Source organism: Anastrepha obliqua, chromosome 1, assembly GCF_027943255.1.
Source record: "Anastrepha obliqua isolate idAnaObli1 chromosome 1, idAnaObli1_1.0, whole genome shotgun sequence".
In the NCBI taxonomy this organism is placed as follows: Eukaryota; Metazoa; Arthropoda; class Insecta; order Diptera; family Tephritidae; genus Anastrepha; species Anastrepha obliqua.
The window spans coordinates 10,520,775-10,537,046 of NC_072892.1; positions in this window are offsets into that span (position 1 = coordinate 10,520,775).

The window sequence follows — 16,272 nt, forward strand, 5'->3', positions numbered from 1 at the left end:
GGAAACAGAGGAAGAAGGGGAAGACACAGATGAAAATCCAGAATATCTGTTGGACGAAATAATCGATCTCTCTGATGATGATGACGATGACCAAGACATTAGAGAGAGCAGTGATGTTGATCCACAGCCGCCTGCTAAACGGCAGCTGGCCAAATTATTAATTTAATTTATTTTATTTTTCTACTTAAAACTTTTCATTATTAACATTTCAAAATTATATTTTTTTCCATATTTTTATATTTTCTTTTTCTATGTTTCTTCAAAACCAACACTGAACAAAATTGGTAAATAAAAAATGAGAAATAAATTAATATTAAGCTCAAAAAACGCAAGTTTTGTATTATGACTGTATGCCTAAAGCGCAAATTGTCGACTAAGACAATTTTTTTTCAAATTACATTTATTTAAGAAACTGAGAAGCATATTATAGACCACACAAAATGTAAAAAAGACTTAGTTTTGTTGAAAATATTTTCAAAAAACATGAAAAAATAATAATTTTTCCAACATTTTGCCTCATAAGTACCATAAAAATTTTCGAAATCAATTTTTTCAAAAATTGTAATTATTGCACAGGTCTCTAGCAATAATTTGGCTTTTACAGATTGAAAAAATATCAATTAGTCGACGAGTTATAGCCAAAAAACCATATAAACAATATACTGAAAATCGGCATTTGACTGCAAACTTCGAAGGCCGATTAAAAAAAAATTCGAACTAACATAAACAAACGCCGCGATACGGGTCTTCTAATTTCGCCTCTATTTTCACCCGCCACTCTCAGAATGGACCTAACTTTTGCTAACCTGAATTTGTTCCACAGTGTTATTGGACTGAATTTCGGATCTTTAACTATGCAAAGAGTATATATAGCAACGTACACAAGTTCCAATGGTAAAATACCTTTCAAGTGCAGACTTTCGGTCAGTGGTACAAGAAGTGATCGGATCTCAAGCAGCTCCAAATCTCTCAAGCAAAGCAAAATAAACAAAAAAAACATTGGATGACTGGTTGAAGGAAGGTGTAGCTGGCTCCGAAGAATAAGGCAGAGACAAAGAAAAGTACAAAAACAATATAAGAACTGCCATAAATCCATATGAAACAAGCATTTAGTAAATCAAGTCTAAATTTTCTCTTTCTGAATTATCTATTTTTTTTTTGTTTTCTATTCAACTTAATGAAAACCTCTTAGGGCTTATATTCGATGAAATAAGTACAAAACTAAACTAAAAAATATTAAATTGGAACTTATTTCCATACAAAATAAAGAAGTTAGTCAGTTATGTTGTCGGTGGTCTACGTAAGCGTAATTTTTTTTTAATTTGGAGCCTCTAACTAAACTAATTAAAGGCACGAAACTATTAGAAATGTTAAAAAACTATAAAGTTAGGAGTTCTCGCAGAACTTCAGTCCGATACACCTACTTTAAGCCTTAGAAAAATATATTTAGAAGTTCAGGAGGCACCGTGTGAGAACGATTCATTTTCCTTCATAAGCGCCACAAAATTATACTCCATATTTTACTGAAAGAATTCACTACATTTTAAACTGACTCCGAAAATCTGCCAAAATTAAAAAGAAGTTGGTAATAAATTCCTTTCTTTATTTTGGTACGATTCTTTTGGATATCAAATAATATCTGAGATTCCTACCTTTTCCATGTGCTTCGCCCACAGAAAGTGGCCCGTCATCAGTCCAACCAGCTGTCCGCAGTTCCTTCTGCTAAGTGACAGGAGGAACTGCGACAGTTGGTCGGACATGACTGGTAACATCAGTTTTGTCCATCCGTAGTCTCTCTCAGCCTGCCAAGCTCGGTTGTAGGTTGACGTAACCCGTTTGCTAACCGCGGCGTTGATGGAAGCAGAAGGGAGTTTCAGAATGGGCTCCGGGCCAAAGAAGTTGGCCTCAGTACCCATCGTTACTAAAGATTCAGAGATCTCGTTACCTGCGATACATTCCAAGAGCAATGTGTAGTTTTGTGCCACTGGATTTCACGTAGGCACCAGAGCCGGAACCGTGCTCAGTCCTGGAGCCAGCCTTGGGAATACGAAAACAGTGCTTGGGGGGCTCATTTTCAGAGGTTGACCACAATTGAGCTTCTGGCAACAGCACACTGTATCTCTCTTCAAGTACGACTCCTGATGGCATGGAGAGGATTGTTGGATCGAAGACCATCCTTTCTTTGTTGCCCAGCGCCTTCAGGGCTCTCCTTGGATGAAAAAATTAAGTGGTGATATACAAACCAGAGCATCTAGTGCTGGGTCTGAAGTGCGTTGTAGTCTCGATTAGATCTCCTGACTTCCACGAGAGAGAGTCTACTCATCCAGAGCATTGATGTATAGGTGAAAATAGGTCTTATCATAGCTGTGTAGATCCATACGATCTTGCTAGAAGAAATATCCCACGTTTTCCCTAAGACACCTTTGCACTGCCAGAAGGCTGTCAGTGAATGGATGTCTTTGATTCAACGTGTGACTTCCAAAGGAATTTACTATCGAGCATTACTCCAAGGTATTTGATTACTTTGGATAGCTTGATTGTGACTCCTTTTAGATTAGGCAGAACGAGTCCATCCATCTTCCTCCATCTGGTGGGGTTTGCCGATAGCCCATTAGCAGAGCACCAAGTATCAATTATAACCAGAGTTTTCTGGACTTTTCTACAGATGTTCATAAGCGAAGGGCACCTCAACAAACAGGCAACGTCGTCCGCATATACTTGTGTGTAGACTCCAGCATCATTTAAGGTGCTGAGTAGAGGATCGATCACCATGCACCAGAGCAATGGAGACAGCACATCACCCTGGGGGCAACCTCTATTAACCCCGGATGACACAAGCAGATGTTCTTCTACTCGCAGCGTAATGATTCTTTGGGCTAGCAAATAAAAAATATATACACCTGTGACCTCTTTTTTTTGGTCATAGAACAATTTTAGAAGGCAGCATCAAAAAAATTTTTTTTTGCGTTTAGGGGCCATTCTAATGTACATCTATGATGACAGTCCGCTCTGCGTTACCGGGACGACTCGTATTTATATCCGGCCAGGAATGTCATTTCCCAAACATTTATGGGAAATATTTATGCTATTACAACAACAACACATCAGCGCCCTGGGAGTTCAATATCAATGCCCGTGAATAATAAAATATCGTTGACTTAGTCTCAAGTGCTGCTGTTCATAGTCATGTCCAGATAGAGACAGAAGAAGTCGAGCCTATATCATGAAAGCTGGCTACAAATATGATGAATCTAGACGTGGGTGAATACATAGGATTTATCCTTTATGGATGTCGTTCTGGGCCCTCCCGAAGTAATATAGAAAACAGTTCCGGGAAGGGTGTCTCCCCAGAAGGAGAGGAGGGATCGTTTTAGTGGCCACACCACACGATGCAGTAGACGACGGTCACTGTAAGTGCGAAGGCATTTTGAACCCTACCTCACCCACCAAAACAAAAAAAAAAATAGTGACGTCCAGTACAGCAACGTTTCTTATAAAATAGCCGATTCACAACTTTTCCTTGAGGAAACCATTTTTTAGAGGACGCACTAAGCGAGAAAATTTTATCAGCAATTTTCAATTTGTGCTGAAAATATTTTTTTTTGTATTTCACATGTGAATAGCTGTGGATTTTTGCAATCACAGTTTGTAAGCAAAAAATTCAAAATTCGAATTAAAAAGAAAGGTTTCAACAACATTTGGTATAAAAAGCTATTTAATATATCGAAAAATATACTGTACTTCCATGCAGTATATAAGTTTAAAATTAAAGTCTCTAGACAATTAGTCCAATTTGTTGGAGTTATGAGGCCAACCAGCTTAAAATTAAAATTTGAAAAAAAAAATTGGGTTCGCATTTTTTTTTATTGTTCAGAACAGATTAAGAGGGGCTGTGTCAATATTCAAACTATTAGTGGTTATACCCATAATTTTTAGAACTCCATGGTTTGCTTCCGTGGGCATGGTTTTCAGCGCTTTATATGAAAGGAGTCAAATTACTTACTCTTTTGTTGGGAAAAATTAAGATATATCAAGGATTTTCTCGAACGAAATTTTAAAATTGACTAATGAATTCTTTTATTCCCAAGAAAAAATGTTGGATAAAAATGTTTTCTATTTGAAAATATCTTTCTTTTTTGCGGAAAAGCGGAATAAGTATACTCGTATGAACAAGATTTCCATAGATTTTTCAGCTTTTGTAAACTTTGTGAACCTTCAAAGTTCCTCTATGGAAACCAAAGAATTAGATAAAACTCCCTTAGGAGTCTTTTCCGTAAATGAGAACTACTTTGTGTATTGTTAAATGACAAATCATTGCATTATGATTCCAAATTTATCTACACAACTCGAAGGCACTTCAAACATTTCTCATTTCTATTTTTTCCCTTTGAGCGATAAATACAACTCGCATTGTTTTGTAGCAAAAGAAACCCTAAATTTTGTTTGACCTTCAACATTCTTTTTAAGGCATTTTATGATAGCTTATCGCATCAAAATTACACAAATTTCTTTTCGACGCTGTAATTCGATCACCGTGCACTCTCTTAGCATTTTCTCATTTTCCTCTCTGGGCTCCTTTCTATTATCGTTTTGCCATTCTCTGCCTTAATAAATTTCTCTTTTCAATTGAATATATATTTTCTCTGTTTTTTCTCTTCCTAAAAAGTCCACGCACCGGTGAGAGCCAGCCCAATTTTTGACATTTGGAGTAATCTTATTTACACACACACTTTCACATTTAACAATAACAGAAGTTATTTTTTAATTTTTTCTCCTCTTCAATTTGCTTTGCTATCCATTGCGTGACTTTTTAAGGTAGATAAGCGGCAAAAACAATTAACCCTCTAGGTTCCAAAAAGAAAATATTGAAACTAATAAATATATTTTGTTTAAGCTTTGGGTCTCTAAAATGCCAAAATATATATTATAAACAAAGATTGGGAGTTCAGAGACCAAAAAATACTGCAACTGTCTTACTGGGGAAATACCAAAAATATTATTAAAGTCATTTTGAAGTTTTTTATCTTTTTTTAAAAGAAATTATGATCGGTTGAATTTAAAACTTTGTGTCAGTTATACAAATTTAAGAGAAAGTGAAATGAGAATATTTTAATATAAAAATAAAAACATTTAAACAAGATGGCGCAAAATTAATCGCCCTATGGGGAGATTTATATTTTAGCAAGTGACGTCATGAACTGGGCTGCTGCACTATGCCTACACAAACAGGCGAGCAAAACTAAAGATTTTCGTCAATCAAAATAATTGTTTATCTAGAGAAATGGTTATTCAAAGACAAAAATGAATGATTTATTTTGCGGCACTTTGTACTACAATAAATATTTCCTTCACTTCAAATAATTTGTTTTTTTGTTTAGTAAAAACAGTTCTTCGAAAACAAAATTGGATGATTAATTTTGCGCCAACCTGTACTAAAATAAATATTTCGACCGCTCAAAATACCTTTTTGTTTAGTAAAAAAATTTCTGCAAAAACAAAACTGGATGATTAATTTTGTGCCACCCTGTACTACAATAAATATTTCCATCACTTGAAATAATTTGGTTTTTTGTTTAGTAAAAAAAAAATGTTCTAAAAAAAATAGGATGATTAATTTTGCGCCACCCTGTACTACAACAAATATTTCCATCACTTCAAATAATTTTGTTTTTTTTGTTTAATAAAAAAGGTTATTCGACAATAAAATTGGATGATTATTTTTGTGCCGCCCTGTACTACAACAAATATTTCCATCACTTCAAATAATTTGTTTTTTTTTAGTATAAAAAGTTATTCGAAAACAAAATTGGATGATTATTTTTGCGCCACCCTGTACTACAACAAATATTTCCATCACTTCAAATGATTTTGTTTTTTGTTTTGTAAAAAAAGTTAATCGAAAACAAAATTGGATGAATAATTTTGCCCCACTCTGTACCAGAATAAATATTTCCATCACTTCAAATATTTTGTTTTTGTTTAGTACAAAAAATTCTGCAAAAAAGAAATTTAATGATTAATTTTGCGCCACTTTGTACTACAATAAATATTTCCATTACTTCAAATGGTTTTGCTTTTTTGTTTAATACAAACAAAATCTGCAAAAAGGAAATTGGATGATTAATTTTGCGCCACCCTGTACTATCATGCAATAAATATTTCTATCACTTCAGATAATTTTTGTTTTTTGTTTAGTACAAAAAGTTCTGAAAAAACGAAATTGGATGATTAATTTTGCGCCACCCTCTACTACAACAAATATTTCCATCACTTCAAATAATTTTGTCTTCTTGTTTATTAGAAAAAGTTCTTCGAAAACAAAATTGGATGATTAATTTTGCGCCACCTTACATAAACCCCACCAATCTCTTTTAGTTATTTAATTTTCAGCAATATTTTAGAAATAAATTTTAAAACTCAATAAGTCAAAATCAGCAGTCAGAATCATTTTGTCATATTTTTTATCGCCTCATGAGCTTTAACAATGCCCACAAACTTTTAGTTAAGTCACATTAACGACTGATATTGAATTTGTTATCGAAAAATAAAAATTTGCCATCATAAGGTTAATGTTGGGCGAACAACAATTTTATACTGATCGTATGTACATATGGATATGTATATGTACACACATACATACATCTACTTTGCTTTACTGGTTTATTATCAGCAGGCAGTTTACTTATAAAAAGCAGCCAGCAGGTTCGTTTATTTAGTGAGAACGAGCCTGCAGTACACACCTTTTAAAGATTTTAATCGAATAACTAAAATTTTCGGTATACCAAAACTTTCGTTAAGCATTTACAATATAAAATCGCCTTGACACCAGCCGCAAAAACTTTGCATCACATCATGCTTTATACCGCCCTCTGCTTGCCGTTGCTTAGTCTGTGTTTGGTGTTGCTGTATTTATACAATCATTACAATTACTGGATGAATTACGGTTTGCCTCAAGAGGATCCTATCTACGGTCTTGGTAACATGAAAAGCATAGGACATGAGCTACATTTCACGCCATAAAGCAACGCCTCTACCAAGGTTTCCAGCGCAGAGTAGCGCCGTTATGTGCATTGATTTGTTCTTTTTGCGCGGCGCTTTCGCTATGGAACTGGATTTAGCCAAGCAAATATTAATCAAATATTTATGTACCTTTTGGTTCGACGCATAATAACTACTTATAGACATAAACTTTCGTTTTGGATAAAATGTGCCATAATTCGTGCTCCTCATTGTGTTGGCCGTGGCGGAGAATATCGGTCGTACCTATGAAGAGTTGGCGTCGGATTTCGGTACAAGCACGATAAGTTGCTTGCATAAATTGTGTGGGTATTGAGTGAGCAAACTATTATATATGAAGCGGTGATTTCAGCGGTAAGCAGTAAATATTTTGTACTTACAAAACTTTTATAGTTAAGATTTTAATTAATTTTTTCCCAACAGAGACACTATTCAAATTTACAAATTCACTCTGCGCCGCATTTGGCGCGCAAATTCACCTCTGACTATGGTATTCCCAACACTTCGCTGACCGCTTTGAAGAAAGTCGCTATGGTGTAGTTTCCGATGCCTGGTTACGATACCTCATAAGCCGGGCATCTTTTTTTAATCAGATTGATTCTGTCCCACGCGCTTCAGCCAAGGAACGAACGAACAGCATCACACGAATACTTGATGAACCGCGCAACTTTATTGCTCTGCGTTTTGGCAAAATGCACGCAAACAAGCTTTACTTTCGCGCAATTATAGGCTCAGTCGTTTTCCACACACCGAAGTGTCTGGGGTTTTGAACAAAAAGAATTTCTTCATAGAAGCAGGAATTGGGATTTACTCAAGGGCACTGGACAAAAGATGCAAATGCTCTAGCTGATAATTATTTATTCTCACGATAAGAGACTTGCCAACTAAGTTTGTGTTAATTTAGTTTGTAAGCAAATTATTTCCTCCATTGATGTGAATTAGAAAAATATTTCGTTGTTCCCTCGTAAAGTTATCTATATGAGGTTTTATGTTTTTCGTCAAAATCACTTTATTTGTCAAGAAATTTATTAATTTTTATACAAACTTTAGTTATTACAATTATTTTCAAAAGCTTAAATAAAATAATGACAAGTTGAAACTATGGTAATGGAATGCAAAAATTTTAATAATTTGAAAAGTGACTCGGCACACAGCTACATTCTTATTTTCTTTATGTAACGAGTGTCTTTATACATGCACAGAAATTTTGTTGAGGACATCGGTAAAACCTAATACATAAATTTTTGGTATTTCTGTTTAGCGAGGTCTGGCAAGTCTAGTGTACAGTGATTTTGCGCAATGTCATTCGAACGTCATTTCTTATGTTAAAATTTACTGCTATCCGAAAAAAAGTCTGATACTAATAAAAGTACAGCAGCTTTCGAAATATAATTAAATTTCAGTGCGAAGAAAGTGAGCTCATTCAACTGCTAGTAGCGCCTAATTTTCAACAAACTTTTTTATACTATTTTCATGGAAATAACCAGTAAGGAAGTACTGGACAGAACATAAGTATATATTTTCCCATAGTTCCTAGATGAAACAAAGGGCCATAAACATGTTAAACCTCGTTTGTTTAGAGCTAGACGTTTAATTTGGCTCCAGGAGCGACCTGCTCTGACCGCCTCTGCTACTACTTGTCGCCTCCATGTGTTGGCTGGTCTCCCGCACGAAACATTAGTTAAAATTTAATTACTTTGAATTTTTTGAAACAGACAAACTCAAAGATAATTTAATTTTTGGAATCAGACAAATTCTAAAGCAATGGAAGTTATAACTTGTGAACTATAAAAGTGGACGGGGCTTATTCCGATATCCATGGTATTTATCCCGGATCTACATGAGATAGAGAACAATATGTGTAGGAAATTTGGGAAAGTTCTATTAAGTCCTTTTTGAGATACGCGCATTTTCGCAAAAGTGTGCCTGACACCACAAAATTCTCAAAATTTTACTTGTGTCAAATTGCGTTTCCAGCTTCTTCGTTAGTACTAAATTTGAGAATATTTTGTGTTTACTCCCCGAAGTTTAAGTACACACTGAAGACTGATAGAACATAAGTTTGCCGCATTCCAAGGCCGTGACGTCAGCACAGAAGAAAAACCAACGAAAATAAGAGGAAAAATAAGCAAAACCAAGTGGAAAGAAAGAAAAAGTATTACATTCGGAGGCATGGTTTCACAATTTTACAAGCGGCACTTCATTTTTACTTTTTAATACTAGAATCGGTGGGCTGTAAGGTGCTAGCTTACGCCGACGATGTTGTTATTGCTGTCTCTGGTAAATTTGTATCTACATTAAGAGACCTAATACAAAATGCTCTAGATATACTTTCTAGGTGGGCAGAAAAGTGTGGTCTAGGAATAATTTCTCCTACTTTTGTTGTTTTTGTACTGTTACGTTTTGTGAAAATGATGTAGTGGTTTTTGAAAGGCGCCCTCTTTGGTATTCAATTCGCCTTGGCTCATTCGTCGAATCTGTCGTTATTCAGACAGCACCGAACAACATGAGCGTGGACCTTGTTGATTATTTTTGTATATCAGCAATGTAATCTCAGTTTTGTCAAAAAACAATTCGCTGCCATGACTCGGGTGATGTCAGCCAATCAGCTGATTATTTCAAATTCGCTGAGAACTGTTTCACGGTCTGATCTAGACCACAACTTCTGCACTTTTTCCAGCTAATGGACAGACGTAACAGTGAACAACGAATGTTTGCTCGAGTGCGTGAAATGTTCGCGCATAATTCCGTTGAGGAGTCCCCTGTACGTGGTAGCCGAAGTTACATTCACAATTTTTTTTTTCATTTAGTTGCTGAGCAAACCTGGTAAATCTATCATCCTTGCTGTGATTATGCCTACGGCTTAACTGAACTTAACTAAACTAGCCGGAGTTTTGTTAAACGTCATGAAGAGCGAGAAGAAGTCCAAAATAAATAAGACTGACGTCAGAAAAATGTTTGTGATGGCGCCATTTTTTCAAAGAGCTAGTGCGTAGTGCGTATCTAGCTGACTACCAGTGAAAGCTTGGTGACATTCGGTTTAGTGGAAGCGAAGTTATTGTGTCTAAAGTGTCGGTATGTTTCTGTCATCCGTACAAAAATGAGTTTCAAACAAAGAGCTAATATGAAATTTGGTTTTAAAATCGGTAAAACGTTTACCGAAACATAAGAGTGGATAAGCGGTGCTTGTCTCTCTCGTGCCAGAGTTCATGAGTGGCTTACAAGTATCAGAGATGGTTGTGAGGACATAAATGACAATGAACCCAAAATCAGTAATCACCAAAAAGTCCAACGAATTTTTTCGTACATTTATCAAAAATGAATCGAAATCATCGTTGAAATTCATGGAATCGGAGTTGAATATCTCCAAAACATCGATTTGTCGCATTTTAACTAATCATTTGGGCTTAAGAAAGGTCTGTGCACGTTTCATTCCGCACAAGTTAACTAAGGACCAAAAATTGCTCAGAACTCTACATTCGAAAGACCTCATTAAAGAGACGAGAAAAGACGAGAACTTATTTTCCAACATTGTAACTGGTGATGAAACGTGGTGTTTCCAAGATGAGCCTGAGCGTCAAAGTGCCGAATGGAAAGCCCCAGAAAAGCCACCACCCAAAAATTCGCGGTTGGGGGAGCCAAAAATGAAGACTATGCTCATTTGTTTATAAGGCGTTCCAAGGGAATTGGTCACAAAGAGTTCGTATCAACGGGCCAAACCGTCAATGCAATTTTCTATATTGGCGTATTGAAGCTTTTGTTGCATCGCATTCGTCGGAAGGAGGAAGCTGGCGCTTATTGCATGATAATGTACCATCTCATCGATCCACTCTTGCGATTGAGTTTTTGACTAGAAATCGCATTTGAGCTATCAATCACTCACCGTATTCGTTTGTTATGGCTCCCTGTGACTTCTACCAATTCGAAAAATTGCATTTGGCCATGAAAGGAAAACGTTTTGGGGTCTGTAGATGCCATCCAAATGGCGTGTACCGACAGTCCAGTCAATGACCTGAAATACTCTTTCGAAAAGCTTTTAGATCGCACAAAACAATGTATCGATGCCAGAGGGAACTATTTTGAGTAAATAAACTCGAAGTTATCCGAACAAAGCCCCTGACGTTTCTATTTTAGCTCAGTCTTGTTTATTTTGGACATCACCCTGTACAATAATCTCTTCCTCATACAAATTTTAGTATATTGAATAAAGTAGAAAAGATTACAGTTAAACTAAGTATGAATTATGTTAGAAAATAATATAATAAAAGGCATCAAAAATGCAATGCCAAGTTAACATATGCATTTTATTCAAAACGAATCGTAGAATGAGTGTATTAATACTTGTAGCATACTCGCATGCGCATATGAGCCTCAGCAATTCTTAATAATATTTTTTATAGATGTCGCTCAAATGCTTTTAAATCGTAAAAGACTCACAAAAATGGCAAAAAAAATAAGCTCGAAACTGTTGTACGATATGGGGAACCTTTGGATGTTTTCATAGGCAATTGGAAATTAATGATTATTTCCGGTCCCTGCTTTAAACAGGGCTAAAAAAGAGCGCATTATTATATGCATAGTCGCATTCATTTTATTCATTTGGGTAACGCCATTGCTACCACTGATACTCGCCCGATTTCCATTCATAGCAACTGCTGTAACTACCGGCAATTTGCCGCGGATCTCAATATTTCGGCAGCCAATTGGGAAATGGAAAATTTTTGATTGCTGCTTGTTTGTTGCACAAATGCTTGCACCACGTGCCGCATGCGAAATGATCCACAACCAGCGAGCAATCGGTGGCAAACGAAAAGAGAACGAGGGCAGCGGGTATACATACATTCGTGAGCTTGCCGGTAAACAGCAGCAGCAAAGTCAGCAACAAAAATGATGTGAACAGTAGCTCCATGAAATAACTGCAAATAAAGAAAACTAAATAACAACGATAAAATCAACAGCGGCTGCATCAGTGGCAATCAAGTGTAATACTTCAGAACACAATTGGATATGCAACGCTATCAGGGGAAGGAAAAAGGTTTTCCATAACTAAAACTATTTGAGGGAAGCGCTGCATTCATGCAAACCCAATTGCTTATAATATACAGAGAAGAAGCACACAAATGCTCACAGATATACTGGCTAATAACTCAGCATACAAAAATACGCTAACATGGGAGTATAAGGACGAGGGGAGGAAGCAAACGAATGAGGGGGAAGAGAAAGCTTCCAAATAGAATTGTATTTGGTTGAAACAATATAATCCAGCAAATATAATATCATTTGTATGCAACATACAAAGCTTCGGTGCTGAAAGCCCGACGAGTGGAATGGAGTACGAAAAGAGGTTGGGAAATTGAATCAGCGCAAGAGGATAGAGATTCTGGCGACCACTACGCAGAAGATAAGCAAACATGCAAAAAATGCTAAATGCTGATATTTAAACTAATTGAATGCGATTGCACGCGGAATAAGTTATGTTAGCAAGGGAGAGCCAGGATGGGTAGAGGGAAGAGTTAAAACAAAGAAGGACATTAAGGACGGAAGCATGCAAAGTAGCGGGTAGGGGAAGAGGTACTCATGCACGGAAGGCATGGAAGACATTGGTGGCATGAAAGTCGTTCGTTTCGAAGTTAACAACAACATTTCTAACTCATTCCTCCAACTTCAAAATGGCGAATAAATATTTTCATTTGCCGCGCCACAAACACATTTACAAAAGTAACCATTTGAAGTTGCATAGCTGTTGAAAACTCTCTGATCGAGTTGGTGCGGAAGAGTGGAAGCGTAAGAGCAAGGAAATTCGATTTGTGGGGAAGTAAAGGAGAAATCGACGCGAAATTCTAGCTGCAGGTAAAATGGAAAAAGCGGTTGAAAGAGGTGGAGGTGGTAAGGGAGGCGATGTAGAGGAGTGTGTTTTGAGGAAATTGCCAAGCAAATTTGTTGGCGAGTGGTGTGAGTGTCTAACGGTATGAGTAATAAGTGTATATATACAGATTCCATGGTAATGGAAATGAAAGCAAAGTCCTACGAGTTATAGCAACCAACGAATTAGCGCCATCAAAGATTGCTGAAAATAATATGTATACATAAGTTATAAAATATTTGCACACTCAGCAATGCGTTGATAATCGCGATAAATTATCAACGCTTTCAAAACTTTTCACAACTTCAAATTGGGTTGAAGCAGGGCAAGGGAAAGCAAATGGGGGCGCATACAAGCAGGCAAAAGGTATAAATCAAAGAGGAAACATTTAGTGGGAGACGCGAGGCATATGAATATAGAGGTTTGCGTTGAAGAGATGCAAGCAGCTAAAGCAAATTGAGCGGTGTGCAAATATCAAAAAAAAGAAAGAAAAATGAATCTAAAAAACCAGTTGAAAAGTTCAGCCATTGAAGTAAAAGCTAACTTTTCAAAGCAAAAACCATTGGTGGGGCGCTGAAAGTTAGTTAAATTTGTATGGATCATTTTGCACAAATATTAGGATTTGCTAGTGCTTAGCTGACGGCATGCCCCTGCGGCACAACACGCTTAGAAGCTCGTGCCCTACATGCGATGCTTACATATTTACCTAATAAACGCGTATTTGTGCATATGTATGTGTGCGTGTAAGCACATGAAATCATTTATTTGTTTGCGAGCACGTAGATATGTGCCTTTAACGAATGTATTTCTCAGTGTATACAAGAAAGGGGGGAACACATTCGGTTATAGCTGTGGCATTCGTAGTCATTGCTCTCAAATGTTCCCGTAGTCCAAGCGTTTGCGCTGGCTTCTCATGCAAATTATTCAAATTAAGGAAATTCAGCTATCAACATTTACAAAGATACAGCGATAAGAATTTACACGTTGAGTTACTTCCACCGAGCCCCACTAAAAGGCACTTAAAATGTACAGGATAAGAAACAAATTGGAAAATTGCCATGAGATTAGTGGTTGACTCGCTTCAAAGAAACAGTTATGTGTACAAAGGGCCATCCGTTCACACAAAAATTTGCATTCGATTATTTAAATTATATCGCATCAATATTTCGTCAAGCAAACTTTTAATTGACGTTTAACTAAACACAGAAAAAAATCGGACCATTGAACTAAAATTCAAACAACAAAAAAAAAAAACAAAGTGGGCGTAAAACCGAACGTTCTTTTTTTTTTTTTTTTTGTAAATACATACAAATTTTAATTTGGGGTAAGCAAGCAAGCCAAAGAAAGAATTTCATAGGTGGGTGAGTGGCTGTGGTACAAATCTGGCACTTGCACTAAAGCACTAAAGCGCCGTTTCGGCAAGATTTTGAGACCTCCAACAGGCAGATAACTACAGCCAACCAAAGCTGTGGATATAATGGAAAAGATTGAGGGGATTTAGGTTGGAGCACTGTCTCAGGCTGTCGAGGAAAGGAGCACTCAGTGCCCTTAATCGTCCAGCTGCCAGGTCTGAACATTTAAAGAGAAAGGGCTCAATAGTCTCTTCCTCTGAAGGATCTTCACAGCTTCCGCAATGAGGACTAAATGGCAACCCTAGCATCCCACGTATACGCCAATCGTCCAATGACCGGTAAGCACAGCTATGAGTTTGGAAATTGAATGACGTTGAGTCTCCAGGAGTTTCTGTGTCCTGCGCCTATTGTTGTGGCGCCAAAGAGTTTTGGAAGTAGCACACGAATAAATGGAGCTCCATCTCTTCTGCACTTTCCTGAGAAACAAGTTATGTAATTCCCCTTTAACAATAGTCAGGGGGGTGCCGATGGCCGATTATTAGATCTCTGACACCAATTCAATCAATCCCTTCCTAGCAACCACATCAGCAAATTTCATTTCCTCCTATGTTTCTATGTGATGGAATCCAGATCAGAGAAGTGCTACTTGCACACCCAAGAGATTTTATCTCCTCCTTACAGGAGTTGACTAGTTTGGATCTATACCATGGCGTTATTAGAGCCTTGGTGGCGGCTTGATTATTGGCAAAAATGTGAATATCTGCCTCGCTCCCACGTTTCTTAAGCATTCTGCATGCCTGCAGCATCGCACAGTCCTCTGCCTGTAATACATTAGCAGTTTTAAGTTTTGAGGAAACAAACAATTGGGTTGATTAAGAGAAAACTCCTGCTTCTACTCCCGGTTCCATCTTGCAGGTACCAGCCTCGCTCCAGTTCCAGATTTTGCAATCGTTCCACTCCTGCTTACATGAAAATATTGCCTTGGCGCGACCCTCAAACTCCAGTTGGCGGATAGAGATGTTAATACGAGGTTCAGGGAAATGCGGTGTTAATTGCCCGGAAATTCCGCCATCTCCTTTGAGAGATTGTCTCCAGAGGTCAACCTCCCTGTTTGCACTTTGAGCGGCGATGCAAGTAACGTTAAAGTCGATGGAAGGTAAGTGTAAAACGACATTCAGGGCAGCACTGGGTCAAGTTCTACATGCTGCGGTAATGTCAAAACTCGTACATTCAGTACTTTGCACACTCTTCCGTTTAGGGATATTATAGCCCATTGAAAGAACTTCCCACCAAACCAGTAGCATAAACAATAAAAAAATGTTATTATGCCAGCTTTGTCGAATTGATTTGCATTTCTTCATATTTTTGCTTACCTTCATTTCTATTATCTGTGTTTGGGTTGCCTTCAATAAGTGGATTGCGTTCAATAAGTGAGTTGCCTTACGACTACTATCTCTATGCCAATTTGGATGTGAGATACAAAGTTGTACAAACACATAAGTTAATTACAATGCATTTAATTACAAATATGGATACAGAGTTTTTCAATAAGAGCGTTCGAAACTAAAGGGTGTTTTTTTTTAGAGGTTAGGTTTTCAAGTTGGCACTACTTTTTTCGTAGATGGTCTTTTTGACAGCTGTCACTTGATTTATGCTCAGTTTGGTTTGCCATTTCATAATGAATAGACTTACACCTGAACAACGTTTGCAAATCGTGCAAATTTATTACGAAAATAATGGTTTGGTTCGCGCGACGTATCGAAGAAAATTTTGTTCAGCGATGAAGCTCACTTTTGGTTGAATGGGTATGTCCATACCCTATACAATAATACAAGACTAATTCAAAGCCTATGGGCAACTATATACACTCATACACATGCCTGAATGCACTTATGTACGTATGTGTATAACGAACTTTGATCCAAGAGCCACTTAAGGTACTTGACCACCTTATAAGTTTCAAAAAATTAAATTTTTTTTTTTACATTTTTTCAATCCTTATACTTTTAAAAATCATCACCTGAAACTGTTTTTTTAAAT